General features: G+C 36.8%; 1 protein-coding gene across 2 annotated transcripts in view; it reads right to left on the bottom strand.

Annotated features, from left to right (window-relative positions):
- Positions 1-14,997, bottom strand: part of plekhf2 (pleckstrin homology domain containing, family F (with FYVE domain) member 2) — a 39,933-nt gene extending 24,936 nt beyond the window's left edge. For both annotated transcript variants that reach the window (XM_067600411.1, XM_067600413.1), the window contains exon 1: positions 14,819-14,997. The gene's annotated coding sequence lies outside the window, so the exon portion shown is untranslated. The remainder of the gene's footprint in view (positions 1-14,818) is intronic.
- Positions 14,998-19,339: the final 4,342 nt, after the last annotated feature.

The raw sequence follows: 19,339 nt of genomic DNA, 5'->3' as shown, positions 1-19,339 counted from the left end.
TAATCTGACATATTAATCAGAGAGCTGAACACGATGTGTCACAGTGATTTCCAGGTATGAAAGGAAGCTAATTGGCTGGTAAAACATTCCAGTGAGTAAACGGTAAAACTTAGCAGCCTCTGTAACCTTTCAGAGCAAAGAGGTTTTCCTGGTCTGTGATTAAAAACACACACAGACTAACAACATTAAAGTGGCACAGCTTGTAGCTCAGTGTGTGTTAAAAACGAGACTAACAGGGTGGCGTTTCAGAGGAATGCGCTCTGAACAGGCCTCCATCTGTTTCCCTCGTTCTCTGTGCAGCAGATCAGACTTTGAGCCTTTCCAATGCAAATAACCCGACAGGTAGCAGAGAGTTTGGACCGGACATTTTTTCCCACCACTTTATGGTCATTTCAGAGTGTTTCTGCACTCACCATGAAAACAAATATTTTTCAAAAATCACTTTAGCTCAATCCCTCGAGCTTGTTGACTCCCACTCAATCCAAATACAAGAGAAAACACAGCTGGAGGCTTTGAACTCAGACAAAAACTGAATTCTGATGATCTAACATGTTCAGTGTTTTATATTAGTGGCTTCAACTCAGGGTTCAACATAACCAACAACCCGATGGACAGGAGCCAGTAAAAGTTTATGCAGGGCGAGCTAATTAGCCGCCAATCTGCCAATCAGAGTCTGCGATATGAGCACGTTTTAGTGGATGTGTTTAAGACACGTGGGCCAATGAAATGCCTCGTTATTCGCTGAAATACCAGGGCTGTAGTCAACCAAAGAAAATCTTGGTCAACTGAAATCGTACATAATCTTCAACTAATCGATTAGTCGCAGGTGGACGGAGCATATTGACCAACTAATCGACCAGTCGACCAGGAGACTACTGCCCTATGAAATACACATGGGGACGGCTGCACTCTTAGCCTGCTAGCCTCTTACCGCTGAATCTGATGGGTCACCAAACACGGTGTAACACCTGTGCTTGAAAAAAATGTCAGCAAAAGCTCCAAAAATGAAGAGATGCTTTCTACTTTCCTCCTGGGTGGAAAACAGCGACTGTGGTTTGTTTTGTACAGTTTGCCGGCTAACTCGCTAGCCTGTTAGCATCCTCGCTGCGTAGTTATGTTTATGTTTTCTGTGTGAGCCTCAGCAGGAGACACACAGCTCTCTGTTCAAGTGTTAATCACAAAGGTTTATCAATGACACCATGTACAGTTTAGTTAAAAACTAACGAAATGTTTGCTGCTGATCATCAGGAGGGTTTTTATGACATTATTGAGGTGTAGATTTCATCTCTGCGGCTCTGAAATCTCTCCTGAAGTGCAGATATTACAGCTGTTGCTCTGTTTGTCTGTTAACTGTGGTTAATAAAGGTTTAAACCTTAAGTAACTAACCGGCAGTTTAACCCAGAGTGAACACAAACAAAAAACATGATGTTCTTTCTCTCACTGTTAGAACATTTCTGCAGATCGCTCAGCATTTATTAATTATTAATGTTGTTAATAATAATTTGTTTAATTGAGTTTATTATCCAGGACATACATACTCCCTGTAATGTTATCATAAATTCTGTACACAAAATATGGAGAAACTTACATTTATACACCATTCATTTACTGATCCAATATGTGCCTGATTTTATATTTTGCATATTTGTGTAATATATCAACATCAAATCTTAATAATTAATATAAATAACTATCACTGTTGTACATATTATGTCTAATAAATCACCAAAATTATGGGAAAAAAAAGAGTTATTTTCATCTTTTGACTGCCGGGCCGGTAAAACTCTGATCTTCTGACCAAGTCGGCCAGTGGGGGAAAAAAACGTTATGTTTAACTCTGCAACTAATAATTATTTTCATCATATATTCACTATTTATTTCAGAAGTAATGACAAGTGACCATCTGAGCCGAGAGCCTGGAGGTACGTCTTCAAACTGCTAATTTAATCTGACCAACAGTCCAACAAGCTCTAATCTTCTGGATTTCAATATGACAGTAAAAATGAAATAATTATAGCAGCTAAAGGATAAAAATTATGATTAAAGATATTTAAACCTGCAACAAGCTGATCTGTTAACACAGTTAAAAATGCAGAAGAAGATCTAACAACTGAAGCCTGACTGATACTGTAGTTTTTAAGGCCGATGCTGATAAACATATTTGACATCTGATAACGATATATTGGCTGATAGCATTGTTTTTAAATGTAAATACATAAACAATCTTCATACTGACATACATACATCACTTAGATTTGTTTTTTTTTATAAAGAATTGCGACCATGATGCAGCTAAGTGACATTTTACTGATGAAAAATCAACCTGTTTTTGCTCTCTGGTGGAAAATCTACTGTATTTTATGATTAATTTACCTCAAAACAGTTTAGACTCTCATGCTGCACTTTCTTGTTATTAGTTCTGTGAGTGTTAGACATTGAAATTGAAATTTCATGTCATGATTATCCTGCCAAAATAACTGCGATTAATGATATTACCTTGATAATCCTCACCTTCAAAAGTTTAGGAAATGTTAGTGTAAAACACTAAATCATACAAATCTTTATGTTATTGATGCTGTGAATCAGTAAAACATCCAGTTTTTTACTATTTGTACTGTTTTCTTTTGTACTTTCTCTCTAACTTTAACTCCAGTTGTACAATCAAACCATTAAAAAATATTCAAACTGCATCTGCTGTAACCAGAGACACCAACAACACTTCACACCTTTTCAAAATAAGTCTTTGCATTTCCAGAGAAGGACATAAATGTCAAGCTGCTGTGGTTTGACACCTACTTCTTCTCACCACAACCTACTTACAATACGATTGTCTTCACTTGACAAAAGTTAATTTTAGGAGAAACAAGATCTAAAATTAACGATCTGCTACAAAGAAGATGCATCACTCTGCTGGAGTTGTTGGGTAGAGCTGCAATTAATCAATTAGTCAATCAAAAGAAAATTAATCGGCAACAATTTTGATAATCATTTAAGATATTTTTCAAACAAAAACAACATTTGATGGCTCCTGGTTCTCAAATGTCCCAATGTGCTGCTTTTCTTGGTGCTTTTATTGTTGTAAATTGAATATTTTGGCGTTTTTGGACTGTTGGTCACATAAAACAAGACATGAAGACATCAGTTTGTGCTCTTGGACACTGTGACGGACATTTTTTTTGTTTTATAGACCGAAAACCTTCACTTTTAGAAATATTAAACAATGATAAAGTTCAGTTTGTGACTTCTTTCCATCTGTCAACCTTAATAATTTATAGACTGATCAGTCAGCTCCTACCTGAGAGAGTCTTTACGACACAAATCCAGAGTTGTCACAGTCACGGTTGAAGTAATTCAATAGAATTGCAGACAGATGTAGTCATGTGAGACATGAGCTTCCTGTTAACTGCATGTTTCCAGTTCAGCAGTCAAGACTTTCTATTGGCTGAAATATCAGAGTTCGTTACTTAACTTCCTTCAACCGGTTCTGTTCTCTGATTTTGCTCTTTTAAGTTTTCACTGTGACACATCACCGCCGCGCAAAAGGAAACCAAACTGACACCAGAGATTTGGCTAAATATAGTCAAATATGTGATACTGTTATGTGATTTTAATTGCGATATTTAAAATGATATTTAACGTATGAAATGTCAAATAAAGTATTTGACCTGGACTGCAACTGATTGTTTCTTCAATTAATTAAAGAACTGTTTTATTTACAAAAATGTCAGAAACAGTCCAAAGATATTCATGAATGAATCTAAGAGCTGCAGCTAACAATTATTCTCATTATAGATTCATCTGTTAATTAATCGATTAGTCGTTTGATCTATAAAATGTCAGAAAATGTCGACACTGTCTCCTAAAGGTTGCAGGTGGTTGGAAAGTGTCTAAAACCTGCTGCACACGTCAGAACTGAGGGGGACTTTATCTGACAAGCTGTAATTTTTCCCAACTAACGATCACTTCACACAGTGGTTGTCCAGGTGGGGAGAGGTGAGAACGTTTTTTTAATTCTTCAGTCACTTTTCATACGTACGAATGAGACGTGTCCTTTTCCTTCTCACAAACAGCTAGAAACACTTTCTCCTCCAGATGTAATCTCACTAACTGACTGTTTTGCCTATAAAATATCAGAAAAAAGTGAAAAACACCTGTTATAATTTATTAGAGCTGATGGTGACGTCTTCAAATGTCCTGTTTTGTCTGGTCAACTATTAAAAAAAATGTTTTCATATATTAGTATTCAGTTTACGATCACGTAGGACACAGAAAAGCTTGAAATCTGCACATTCAAGAAGCTGCAAAAAGCAGATTTTTTTGGGTTTTGATTTTTTGATTATCAAAATAGCTGCCAATTAATATTCTGGCGATGGACTTATTGTTGCAGCTCCAGTTACGACCATGCCATTTCAATTAAACTTCCCTGGATGATTAAAAGTTACAAAAAAGTGGATGTTCAGGTGAGCACTTTTTATTCACTTTAAACTTGGTAATTTTTTTTGTTTGTGCCTCATATATACAAACAAATGGACAGAAACTGGACTCATTATGGCAATGTATGGCATAATATAAAAATATATATATTCCATCTCTTTAATAAATATGCATTTTCCACATTAAACCTCTCTCTCTGTTCCTTTGAAAGCTCTGTGACATATCCTGGTTATACTTGTCGTTGTCTCGTCAGTCGTGCAGATCCAGCGGAGCCACACAGGCGCTAAAAGTCATTTCGTTGTCAGACTGAATGTTGGCCAATAGGCGAGAGCGAGAGAGAGAGAGAGAGAGAGAGTGTGTGCTGTGAAACGATGAAAGGAAACAGGCACGGCGTGCATCAGCAGAAACAACAGAAAGGAGGCAAGCTACAAAAACAAACCAAAACAAAAGAAAAACTCTTCTGAGGCAACGTGAGAAACAGAGAAATGAAACTCTAACATACTATGAAATGCTGCATTTTAGATTAATGTTGAGTAATGCTGAACGTGACCAGATATAAAAAAAAAAGAGAAGTGTAGATACTGAACGGGAGGCTGCCGGACATTTCTCTGTTCTCTGTGTAAGAGCAACTGAGATTGACACTGAAATGAGAATAGCTGGTCCACCTTAAAGTCCAGTCCACCTTAAGCGAGCCTCCTCAGGTTAGGCTAATCCCCTTCACTTTTCCTGCAGCTGAGGAAACAACAGACTTTTCTTGGTTTGGACCATAGACTGTATAAAAATATGGACGTAGTTACCGTGACGTCACCCGTTGGTTTCTGAAGAGCGGTTTTGAAGCTCAAAGCGAGCCGCTCTGGCCGTCGCCATCTTGGCAGTGCGTGACTCTGCTTAACTTCCAGCCAATCAAAAATGGGCAAAGAGGCGGGCCGAATGGCTGAAACAAGCCACCTAGTGGCTGGCGGACCTGTCACTCAAAGCAGCCATGTCCTTCATTATGCAGAACTTTACGGCTTAATAAAATTTAAACGGGTGAGTTATAAAAAAATTCACCCCCTGTACAGTTGTCATGAAAGAGGAAATTAGCTACAGAGACCAAAACCGTTTTTGCACCAGGCTGTAAACATGTTTATTTCAGCTGTAAAGTTGGGCATTTTAACATGGGGGTCTATGAGGATTGACTCACTTTTGGAGCCTCAAGTGGCCATTCAAGGAACTGCAGTTTTTGGCACTTCCACATTGGCTTCGTTTTACAGCCCCGGAGGTTACCGCTTGGTCTTGAGGAGCTGCAGCATTAATTAACTGACACGCTGTCATCTGAACTGTACATTTACTGACTGACTGATAACTTCCTGTTAACCTTTTCCTTCGCTCACGTTCACAGTCACTTTTCTGCGGTGCGACACTGCAGAATGAATATATGGGAAACTCTTTGTTTGATGGTTTTAGCTTCTTACATTTGAGAATTTTCTGCCATTTTCTTTACTACTCTTTACATTATTTTAAAAAGTTTTATCTTCAGGTTTTAGAGTGTTGGTTTGGACAAACACGACATCTGAAACATTGGAAATTGTAATAAACACGTTTCACCATTTTCTGATGTTTTATAGACCAAGAAATTAATTGTGAAAGTAAATCAGCTGATGAATCAATAATGAAAATAATCATTGGTTGCAGTTGATAAAATGATTAAATAAAAACTGTGAAAAAAAAAGTCATTCACAGTTTCTTGGAGCAGTGGTTCCCAACTGGTAGGTCAAATAAATAAATTAAGTTTCCAGAAGAACACTTTTATTTTATTTTTAGTACCATTTCCTGCTTCCTAGTTGGTAGCGCCGCGACAACAAGCAGCTTTACAGTTTAAGTAACGTATCGATGCCGGCTTTGTGGGTCATGTGACTGCTCGCCTTTCATGTCCGGTGACTGTAGCAATCTTTCCAGAGACGGAGAAGAAGTTTACTCCACAACAGGCTGAACGAAACTGACAGTGAACACAACAAAAGAAGAAGACACTTTTTGATTGCTGTAAAGTTTTGACTCTTCTTCTCTTTATCATTTTCGTTTACGTGTTCTGTTATTGGTTTTTAAGCCCTGATGTCGCACTCTTGCTGAAATGCTGCCTCAAAGAGCTGCAACTATTAGTCAATTAATCAATGAGCTGCCAACTATTAAATTAATAACCAGCTATTTTGACAACTCATTAATTGCTTGGAGTAATTTGTTTTTAGATAAAATGTCCAAATTATCTGATTGCAGCTTCTTAAATGTGAATATTTTCTTGTTTCTTTAGTCCTCTATGACAGTAAACTGAATATCTTTGAGTTATGGACAAAACAAGACATTTGAGGACGTCTTCTTGACTTTTTGGGAAACAGTGACTGACATTTTTCACCATTTTCTGACTTTTTAAAGACCAATCAACTAATCTATCAATTGAGAAAATGATCGACAGATCGTTAGTTGCAGCCTTAGTTCTTCGTATGCCTGGTTGTCACTCATTTGCTGCAAAGCTTCTTTTATTGAGTCTGAAGCTTCATGTTGTATAGGAGCAGCAGTGTTTAGCTCCGTCTCCTCACAACAAGAAGGTCGTAGGTTTGAATCCTCTGACGGGTAGAATGGATGGAGGACGGTGTTGAGTTCAATATGTGGACATGACCTGATGTCTAAGAGGATATCTGGACCCTGAGGCAAGACCTGTTGGGAACTACTGTCCAAAACCAAAAGATATCCATGTACTGACATATGTGCCAAAGAGAAGCAGAAAGTCTTCACATCGGAGCGTTAAAACCAGAGAATATTTGGCACCTTCGCTTGAAAAACGACTTCATCAATCAAGCGCTCCCTACTCACAGGTAAGCTGTTTACCTGCGAGCTAGGTGACGTGTGCTGTTGCTCTTCTTATGCTTGTAATCCGCATCCATTTATAAACAGAGACATTGGATTATGGGGCTTGGTGTTGGATTACACAAGAAGCCAGACCACACATCCTGTACTGGGAGAGTGAAAGGAGGAGGTGGAGGAGGTGGGGAGTGATACCTGTCAAGTAGTTCATTTATCTCTGCCTCGCCCTCATCAGCTCTAGGAGAACTAGTTTTACTTCGCTGACACACAAAGAAGAAGAAGAAGACGTCAGTGGGAAACTCTCAGCCTCGTCTGACAGCTAAAGCGGCTGTTAAATCATAAAGTACGGCTGATTATCTGCCGGAAAGTGTGTGTTGTAACGTCCCAGCTGCTCTGGTCAGGGACTAGAAATGGAAAGTGATAAGTTTCCTTTCCTGGAGTCGATATCTAGAGGTTCCCTGTTAGTTCTTCATTTACATCTGAGTAAGCTGAAGGTTATTTCCCACCCAGGAACAAACGACTGAGTGCCAGCCGCCTGCTTTCGGTCTTCTAGGGAACTACGCTTCATTCTCCTTCTGAGTCAGTTTTAGGTGAAGACCGTGATTTGCTGCCAAACACAGCAGAGTAAATTCAAAAATTAAAAAAAAAAACTGGCACCTATTCCTGGGTTTTGTAACTATTTCCACACCATACTGATAATATAAGATAAGATAAGCGTATGATATGTGTAACTGTGTCAGGTTAAGTAAACATTCAACTAGGGCTGCAACTAATGATTATTTTCATTATCTTTAGTTGGAATTGGTTGTTTGGTCTTTAAAATGTCAGGAAATGGTAGCTGAGATGACGTCCTCAGATGTCATGTTTTGTCCACAACTCAAAGATATTCAGTTTACTGTCATAGAAGACTAAAGAAACCAGAAAATATTCACATTTGAGACGCTGGAACCAGAGAATTTGGACATTTTTATCTTGAAAAATGACTCCAAACGATTAATTGATTATACAAATAGTTGGCAATTAATTCAATAGTTGGCAACTGATTGATTAAATCGACTTATCATTGCAGACCTACTTTAAACTTTCCATTTTTAATACAAGGTGCCATTTAGTGCTGAAGTTATTCATCGGTTAACTGTTCGGGCGACTGTCGTAAAATTAAAACCAACGACGATTTTGATCATCAGCTTCGCATTTCAGTCGTTTATCTGAAATGTGAAGAGTTGTTATCTCTACTGAGGGACTTTGCAGCTTTTTTTTGCTTGCATTGATGAAAACGTTCAATCTTTGGACTGTTGGTCGGACAAAACAACGATTAGTTGATTCATCCATCAACAGGAACTTAACCTGCGACTATTTTGATGATTGAATAAATGTTTTAGTCTTTTTTTTTAAGCAAAAACGCCAACATTTTTCCGGTTCATGCTCCTCAAATGTGGAGATTTGGTGCTTGTCTTGTGTTTTATATAACTGTAAAATGAATATCTATGAGTTTTAAACTGTTGGTCGGACAAAACAGACAGAAATGACAGCAGATTAGATTATCTGACTTTTTATAAACTAAATAATAATTGGCAGATTAATTGATAATAATGAGAATAATCATTAGTTGGAGCGCAAACAAGACATTTGAAGAGGTCACCTTGGACTCTGGAAAATTTTATACAGTTTTAGAACCAAAACAATTAATTGAAAGATGACGTATTAACGTCTTCCCCTCCCGGAGAACACCGGCGTCCGTGGGCGACGTTACTGTCTTTCAGAGGTTGGAGCGTTTTGAAGTTTTAAAGCTACAGTGAAGATACTGGTTTCATATGAAACTAGACAACCTTAGACACCCATTGGTACCAACCATGTCATGCTAGCTTGTCAGGAAGGGGGCTAAATAAGGCTCCACAGTTAGGTTAAAATTTGGTGAATGAAAAACTGGCATCGTCATTTTCAAAGGAGAATAAATGTGTTAAATGTAAATGTGTTATTTTCGCCTGTTCTAAAAATGGTGTACTTAAATATTTCTGCATACTGGGGTCCCTAAACAGTCTTGGAGTTGCATAAATTTGGTCTGACTGTAAAGTTGAGACTCTTGTGGATTCAATGAGCCCAATTATATTCATGTGTGATGAGGTTTGTCCCCCCAGTAGCCGTTTCATTGTGTAGTGAAACTTGACCTCACTGTATAAAATGACCTATAGTGACCTCTAAGATAATCACAGCCTCATGAAACTTTACAACCACAAACTAGAGACTGAGAGCATTCAGAGGATGTATAGCTTTCATAGGTACACTGACAATAAGAGTCGTGTCTGAGCAGTTTCCAGAAGTGCTTGCCATCCAATCATCGAAAAATGCAATTCTTACAGAAATCTCCAACCATCAAAAGTTTTTGATACCAAATCATAACATGAATTTTTCTGTGGTGTTCCTCAAGGTGTTGGTGTCTTAATGTGACGTTCTGAGGGATTTTTGACCATTTTTATCAATTCTCAACTGGTCAAAAATGGTTAAATTTTGCACCAAATATGTGTAACAAATGGTATCAACCCAAAAAATTACTGCAACAACTGATGAGACATAATTAACCATGTAAATGTCCATCATATACTTTCATCATAAAGTTCTAAGCCCTTATACACTTTGCACCTAACAAAACACCATGTTTATTACAGATTTATGACTAGAAAAACAACTCTAATTAATCTTCAGGCTTCCAGCTTTCAGATAATGTAAACCACATCTATGTGACATATACTGTAGACCTGCTATCTTCCTCTAAACACAGCATAAAACAGGTCTATGATAGGTGGGCGTGAGATGATGATAACACATTTCAATATTACGATCTGACACTCTGCCATATGAAGCAGCAGCACCTCAGTGTCATAAACAGTCTCCTTATCAGAAAGGTCACAAGTTTCACATTCATGAAGAGCCTCTGAACTCTTCAGAGTCGCTCTGGATAAAAGCTTCATCGCTAAAAAGGCTCAAACACAAACGTTTACCGTAAGCAGGTTTAGTTTTTCACTGCAGCTGCAACACAAGACCCTTCATGATGCAGCCGACCTGATCACCTGAAGACAAATCTGTGACACAAGCGTGCCATGAGATAACTTTTGTAATGATTCAGTAACTTTATAAATCGAACTGACTTGAACTAACTTGACATTTGATGTAAAAACATTTGATTCTAAGATCTTATCTCAACCACCGTTTCCTTTCACCTTTTCTTCCTGTGGACGTGATCAGTTTGACTCTGAGAGGCTCACTTTGCCTCTTAACTGCAACTAACAATTATTCTCATTTTTGATTAATCTGCAAAATATTTTCACAATTAATTGTTTTGTCTATAAAAAACATCAAAAAATAGAGTAAAAAATGTCTGTTTTAATGTCTTAAAGCTGAAGAAACAATGGATTCATGTAAGAATCTTGAGTCTTATCATCACTTACGATTCTCAATCAATTCACTAATGTCAATAAGTCGACTTTCTAAATGTTAGTTAATAACGTGACGGTAATAAAAAGGCAGCGGCTGCAGGCACTTTTTGATTTAACGACTAAATAATTACCTTTATGAGACGAATGTGAAGTATATTGTGTTTACTATCATGTATGAAATGTCAGGAGTTATGGGAAAAATACCTGCAGCCCGAAATAATAAGTTATATATGATCAGATGGCTTGTTTGATTTAATTCATAGTCCCAAACTCAAAAGATATCCAGTTTACTGTGTGACAAAGAAAAACATCGTTTGAGAATCTGGAAGTAAATAGTTGAAGATTAATTGTCTGTCGATCAGCTAATTAAGTTTATTTCTTTGAAAAGCGTTTTACATACAGTGGTTGTAACGCAAAGTAAAAATAACAAAACACTGAGAATAAAACATGAATACAATAAAAAATAGACTAATTGGAAATATATTGATACATAAAATATATGAATGATTGACCTTTTTTTATATAATAAACGTTTCTACATCAAAGTGACATCAAGCAGAGTCCATGATGTCAGGAGACATATTTACACACATCAGCAGTGAAATAACTCAGAAATATTCCAGTTAGGTTTATTAATAATATACATCGAGCCGTGTGTGATAATGTAAAGGAAGTTTTGACAGCAGATGTTATTTGACTAAAAACGCTGCATTTTCACATCATTTTGGACAAAAAACAACACTGGTTATAGTTTTTTACACTCACTGATGAAGTAAACGTTACGTCCTGAAGTAATCCTCATTCAGAACAGGATTAGAAATGATTTATATTTTAAATATAACTAAATATTGTTTGCAAGGCAGCAACAGCAAAGTCACCATATAAACTCAATAATATCTCACTGGAGACAAAAACAACATGTCAATAAAATAAATCATATTTCTGGAAATGGAAATACTGACTGAAGTTTAGAGAGAAAGAAGAACACAGACATCAGTCAGTATCTTCCTCCTCCTCCTCCTCCTCCCTCTGCTGCTAAATGCTGCTGTGATTCACTGGAGAGGAGTTGCTGGTTTGTCTCAACCAGCAGCTAAATTTAAAAGATTTTTTTTAAAGATACGTGGCAAACTGAGCTCAACAGTCAGACTACAGACAGACAGCTTTAGTTCTAATTAGCTATTAGCTTAACCAGCTAGCCGTGGTTGTGTAAAACATACCGGCGGTGGACAGAAACTGCAGGCAAAGCAGATGAAAGTGTCTCTTTTCTACATGTTTCTGCTCATTGAACAGGTGTTTTAATAAAGAACATACTGGCTTTTCACTCACAAAAGGTTTTACTGCATTTACAGTAATGAACATAGTTGTTGTTAACTTGATTAAAACTTCTAAAAACTATCTTTCACTTTTACCTGATTCACTGGCCTCTCTGCAGCTGTCTGTGTGTGTGTGTGTGTGTGTGTGTGTGTGTGTGTGTGTGTGTGCAGACACAGGGAGCAGAAGAGAGGACAGGGAGAGGAGGCTGCAGAAAGTGCCGCTGGTTTGCATTTGTCATGGTTATTATGAACAATGTGAAATTTCAGCGTCGGCGTTAAACGTTTAGTGTTGCTGTTGAAAGCATATCAGCCATGAATAGCTGTTGTTAAAGTCTGTTTATGTATTTATAAAAGGACATTTTTTAAAGTGTTCCAGTTCCTCCAGGTGACGTGTCGTATCTATTTTATTTCAAACGGATCAGTTTGGTTGTTTCTGATGTGCTCCTACAGTGTGTTTAGTTATTTATCAAACTAACATTTCAGTATCGGTCTCACTTCAGCTTGTGAAAGTGTCTCTCTGCTCTCAGAACTCCTCAGAATCATCACGGTTTAAAAGCAGCGCCCACATTTCAGGCTGTAAGTTTGTGAGGTTTCCTGTTGAGTCATTTTAACCTGAGCTGCAACCAACAGCGGCTTCCTTATCAATAAATCTAAATAAACACAGTATTCAGGGGGGGTTTCAACTTTCTAACGAATCAAACACTTTCATATGTTAACTAAGGTTTTGGGAAAATCATGACGGGATTTTTCTGACTTTTTATAGACTAATTGATGAATTGATTAATCAAAAAATGATCAGCAGATTAGTAGATAATGATTAGTTGTAGTCTGAGATCATCTTGATAAACAACCCAGATAGTTTATTGAACATCAAAATTGTTGGCAATTAATTTTCTGTAAATCAACCAATCCATGTGCTGCAACTAAAGATTCTTTTAATTATCAATTAACCTGCTGATTATTTCCTCAATTAATCGTTTGGTCTGTAAAATGACAGAAAATAGTAAAAAATGTTCTCAGAGTCAAAGCTGACGTCTCAGATGTCTTGTTTTGTTCGACCGACAGCCCAAAAATAATCAGTTTACTATCACATATGACAAAGAAAAGCTTCAAATCCTCACATTCAAGCAGCTGAAACTGACAAATATTTGCCTTTTTCTCTTCAAAGAATGACAACAACAATTATTCAGTTAACAAAAGTATTAGATGGACTTTCTGATGGACGACTAATCAATCAGTCGACTAGTAGTTGCAGCTCTGATCTGATATAAACTGGCAGCTTCAATGCAGGAATAAGAAAACAGGGTAAAGGGTGAAGAATTCCTCTGTTGAACTAGAACATGTTACAGGATGTAAATGGATAATAAGCTTAAAACCACCAGGGCAGACTGCATGTGAACGACCTTTAACCTTAAAAAGGCACAAACACCATTCATCGTTTTGTCTATGAAATATAAAATAGTGAAAAAGTTATAATTTCCATCAAAGCCTCAAATATTCATTTTAGTGTCACGTTCAACAACAACAGCACTAAATCGTCACATTTTATAGGTTGAAACCAGCAGATTTATACCATTTTTGCTTTAAAAAAAATAACTAAAAGAATAATTAGATTATCAAAACAGTTGCCAATTAAGTTTCTATCAATCAACTGATTGATGAATCTTTCCAACTCTAGTTTTCTAGTCTGATCAACAGTCCAAAACTCAAAAATATTCAGTTTATTATCATTTATGACAACGAAAAGCATGAAATCAGCAGATTTGAGAGGCTGAAACCAGCAGTTTTGCTTTTTAAAAAAAGACTAAAACAATTATTAAATTATCAAAATAGTTGCAGATTAATCAATTAATCATTGCAGCTCTAGTTTTCTAGTCTGATCTAAAAGATATTCTGTTTATTGTCATTTACGTTACAGAAAAGCTTCACATTTGAGGAGCTGAAACCAGCATATATTTAGCATTTTCACACCTCTGATTAATTGTCTGTCAGTCAGCTCTAGAGAGTCCTGACACATTTCGACCAGTGTGACCCTGCAGCAAACCTGACAGTGAAGGCAGACTTCCCCTTTTTTGTGGGAGAAGCAGTTTCACTGGCAGTCAGGATCACACATATTCACTTCCACAAAACTGAGTCAGGACATCTGGCTGATGAGAGGTTATGTGTGCACAGACGTACAGGTGGGTGGGGCAAAAACCCACTCATTTTTACACTTTCTACTACTTGGAAATGTGTAATATATTAATCATACATCCAGCTAACGTTGCATAACTGAGGAACACTTGATTAATGGTGCGTTTCCAGTCCGTCCTGACCTGACATAAATAAATAAAGCTCAATGACTTTATCCCACAGGCTTCAAAGAGCCAACAGAGGCTTAGTGACTTTTCTCCCTTTAATATTAAAACACTTCTTGTTCGCAGCATGACTTAAAGTTTCCTCTATTATACATCAAAGACTTCTCAAGTTATAGTCCAAGTTTGGCAAACTGGAGTCAGTCGGTAGCTTTAGCCTGTTAGCTCGCAAGTTAGCCTTCAAAACACCGCTCGTTCGTAGCTACTTCTGCCGAGGTTAACACAACTCTGCTTGCATGTGTTAAACACTTCAAACAGCCGTCTGTCTTATCGCTGAGTTATGACTTTGAGAAAGTCAAAGTACAGTTTCTACTGTTCAGTAAGTTAGCCAACTGGCGAGCGTTAGCACGAATGAGAAAAAAAAGTAGCAAGCTTCAGCTAGGCTAGCAAAAGTATGACAGAACATCAACAGAAGACAACTTTTAAATCAGTTGAACTACATACCCGAGGGGACTTGTCGTTGTCCGGAGACTTTTACAGTGACTTGAAGCTCGGTTGTAGTCCAGATAGTGAGCAAAGCAGTGTCTCCAACTCACAAGCAGCTGAAACTCCGCCGCTGCCCGAAAATACAACAACAATATGGCAGCGGAGCGCCGCGTTCAGGGAACACCGGACAGTTGGGAACATAGAGTTGTTCAATTCAGCGGATAACTCCTGCTGCAAGAAGGGAACTAAATAAGTTTACTCAAGTAAATTATTATTATTTATTTACAAGTACTTTTAATGATTCCAACACTCTATTCAGTCTATAAATCATATCTCCCATCTGTTCTCCTCTTCATATCCACCCTTGTCTGCCTGTGTGTTTCTCCTTCATTGGTCCCGTTTTCATTCATTTATTTCCCCCCTTTTTCCTGCTTTATCTTTTCCAGTGTCATCCTCCTTAAAATAATTTTTCAAAATCCAGTTTCAACTCAAGAAATAAGCAGTTAAGTAGTCAGAAAACTAAATCAAGTTTGTGTTTATTGCTCAGAAATTCCTCCTTCTATCCATCTCTCCTTTAATTTTCTTTCTTTCTTTTTTTTTTACAGGTGAAAATATTTTTTCAGGGCCATAAATTTGTAAAAATGCCAAAGATTAAATACTGCTTTAAAAGAAACGTAGCTTCTGAAACATTCATAAATCCACAAACCTTTCAGAAAGCAAAGAAATGTTTGTTTGTTGTTTGTTTTACTCTGTAGCACTTTGAACTGAGATGAAGAAATACAAATAATCCTGAGTTTGAGCTTACAGTGATATGTTGTCTATCTGTCTGTCATTTCATCATGTAGTCAATGTGCATATTTGCGTAATTTTAAACCTAAAAAAGATTACAACGTTCAATCCTGACCTTGAAATTAGTAGTTTGACAAACTAATCCTAGCTCAAGGTCCTCTTACAAGCTTTTTTCCGGAGCTTTCAACTGTATCATACAGTCTTTATCTGCACATATAGTTTCCCCAGAAGAAGAAGACTGCTCACAAAGACTGTGTGAAAGCTTCAGAAAAAGCTACTGAGTGAACCTTGAGTTTTTTGTCAATAATACAGTGAAAGTGCAAAAAGTTTAGTCTTGTTACAGTGGTGGGAAATACATTTACACAAGTACTGTACTTATGTATAATTAAGAGGTACTTGTACTTTACTTGAGTATTTCCATGTGATGCTACTTTCTACATTTCAGAGGGAAATATTGTACTTTCTACTCCACTACATTTATTTAACAGCTTTAGTTACTTTTCAGATGAAGATTTGACACAATGGATAATATAACAAGCTTTTAAAATACAACACATTGTTAAAGATGAAACCAGTGGTTTCCAACCTTTTTGTCTTTTGACGTCTTACAAAAAGCAGTGTGTAGTCGGGGTCACATTTCACATGTCTATGAGTTGTTAACAGCTCCACCAAATAGTGATTTTTCCCTCTAAACTTCTCACATGCTTTCATTTCAATAAATGTTCAAATGATCCAATATTTCAGCAAAAATCAAAGATTAGAGAAAAAGTCCAAAAACTGAAAACAGATTTGTGTATCAGAACTTTGTTTTTTCTTCTCTCCTCTCCCATTAATCATCTCACCACCCCTCAGATTTATCTGCTGACCCTTTGGAGGGGCCCGACCCCTAGGTTGGGAACCACTGGACTAAACTAGCTAACTGTATATAAAGTAGTGTAAACTAGCTCCACCTCCAGCAGCTACAACAGTAACATGCTGCTCTAACACTGATGCTTCACTATTAATAATCTAATGATGTCATATATAATAATATATCAGTCAGAGGGACCAAACCACTACTTTTACTGCAATACTTTAACTACATCAAGTTCATAATACTTATGTACTTTTACTACAATACTTTAACTATATCAAGCTCATAATACTTATGTACTTTTACTGCAATACTTTAACTACATCAAGCTCATAATACTTATGTACTTTTACTGCAATACTTTAACTACATCAAGCTCATAATACTTATGTACTTTTACTGCAATACTTTAACTACATCAAGCTCATAATACTTATGTACTTTTACTGCAATACTTTAACTACATCAAGCTCATAATACTTATGTACTTTTACTGCAATACTTTAACTACATCAAGCTCATAATACTTATGTACTTTTACTGTAGGAGGTTTTTCATGCAGGACTTTTATGTGTAATGGAGTATTTTTATTTTGCTGTATTGGTAGTTTTTCTTCAGTAAAGGTTCTGAGTATTTCATAATCCGCTGGTGGTTACTGGAGGGAGGAGGTCAAATCAGATTCTGTTTTGTTTCCAAACAAGTCTTGAGTTGACTAATGTGGGAGTGAGCTGGTATGCAGAGCCACTGCCTTGCTCAAGGGCACAGCAACAGCAGCGGCAGCACTTTTATTGTTTACAGTAAAGGATTTGAATACTACTTCCACCACCGCTAACCACAGAGTAAAATAAACTCACTTATTTATAATTTACACATGACTGAGCAACAAACATTGCAGCTCATTCTGACCAAGAAAGTATATAAATATATATATGTATTTAAAATTCTCCTATATCTCTCACTATTGCATGACGTTATCATTTTATCTGGTAATTGTAACTTCGCTGTGCTAAATTTACATGTTGCACAGGAAACCGATGATGTGTCTTGCAGTGTACATGAATTATGACTCAGTGTCTTACAACAGTGTTTTAGTATCTTCTACATACTTTTGGTATCTTGTAATTATGACTTTCCAAGTCACAATTATAAGATTTTAAGTCATGATATATTGAATCTTGGCGAGGACCAGATTATATGAGATCTTCAGGATCTATTACAGTTTTTAAAACAGTTTTAAAAGCTTTTTATTTCATAAAATGAAAAGAAGATAGAAGGTAAAAGTATGTATGTAAGTAATAATGTATCTGCTGTAATTAAATCTGCATGTCACAGCTCAGTTATTTTAACTTTTAGTGTTTTATCCTGTGTCGTGTTTCAGTTTCATACTTTGCTTTATGTGTGTTTGCAGTTTGTTTAATTTTGTTCATTATATATTTCTGCATGTTTTATGTTGATTTAATCTCTATGCCTTATGATATACTCATGAAATTTCCACAGTAGTTTTTCTACTTCTTCTAATATTTTCCTGGCAGGATTGAACTTTCATACTTAAATGCACCATCTGAGCTTTTCTGTCGTCTTCGTGTCGTTTGTTTTTAATGACGTATTGTTATTTTTTCTTGGGGGGGGGGGGGGGGGGGGGGGGGGGGGGGGTTGTATGTTGATGCTGGTTATTTTTGTTGTCTTTTTTCATGATTATCTTTGCTGACTTGTCTTGTTTTGTCTTCTTTATTATGTTAACTCTCAGAGAAAACAGGAGAACTGCTGTAAAACTGTTTTTTCTGACTCTGGTTCGTGACATGTAATGTTTTCTATTTAAACAATCTGAACTAAACTAAATTAAACTAATACCTTGTCATTTAGATTTTGTGTGATTTAACTAGAAAAGACCTTTCACCTCAGCATTGAGGTAGTAAACATCATTTCATATCTATCATATGACCCTTCAAAGAGTAAATACTACCTAAAAAATAAGTTTTATTCAGGCCAGAACATGACTTTGTATTACTTAACGTGTATGTGTGCAAAAAGCTTAACATCTCCAATCCTTCCATCCTGACGCATTCAAACGAGTTTCAACAAGTGGCGTGACCCAACCACGTTGTTTTGTTTTCCACAGTGAAAAGTCGTTCATGTGGTTGTTGTTCCCACAGTGCAGTGAAGGCATCATGAGCAGAGCCAGAAGCTGAGTTGTTGGGAGGAGACCTGCCTCTGGATCAGAGTAGTAAACAGGACGGGACACGCTGCGGCTTACCAGGGAAAAAAACGCAAAGTCACTTCTTCTAAACAATCACTTGTCATCTTTAGTTTCGAATCATGTTTTCTTCACTGAAATACTTTTTTCCTCCTGCTCCAGGCAAGATATGTGAATCTAAACTTTTCAGGAAGCCAAACAGAGAGACAGTAAAAGTGCTGCCGCTGCTGTTGCTGTGCCCTTGAGCAAGGCAGTGGCTCTGCATACCAGCTCACTCCCACATTAGTCAACTCAAGACTTGTTGGGAAACAAAGCAGAATCTGATTTGACCTCCTCCCTCCAGTAACCACCAGCGGATTATGAAATACTCAGATCCTTTACTGCAGTAAAAGCATCAATACAGCGATATAAAAATACTTCATTACACATAAAAGTCCTGCATGAAAAACCTCCTACAGTAAAAGTACATAAGTATTATGAGCTTGATGTAGTTAAAGTATTGCAGTAAAAGTACATAAGTATTATGAGCTTGATGTAGTTAAAGTATTGCAGTAAAAGTACATAAGTATTATGAGCTTGATGTAGTTAAAGTATTGCAGTAAAAGTACATAAGTATTATGAGCTTGATGTAGTTAAAGTATTGCAGTAAAAGTAGTGGTTTGGTCCCTCTGACTGATATATTATTATATATGACATCATTAGA

Source organism: Thunnus thynnus, chromosome 10, assembly GCF_963924715.1.
Source record: "Thunnus thynnus chromosome 10, fThuThy2.1, whole genome shotgun sequence".
Lineage (NCBI taxonomy): Eukaryota > Metazoa > Chordata > Actinopteri > Scombriformes > Scombridae > Thunnus > Thunnus thynnus.
This window is presented reverse-complemented; position numbering and strand designations above follow the sequence as displayed.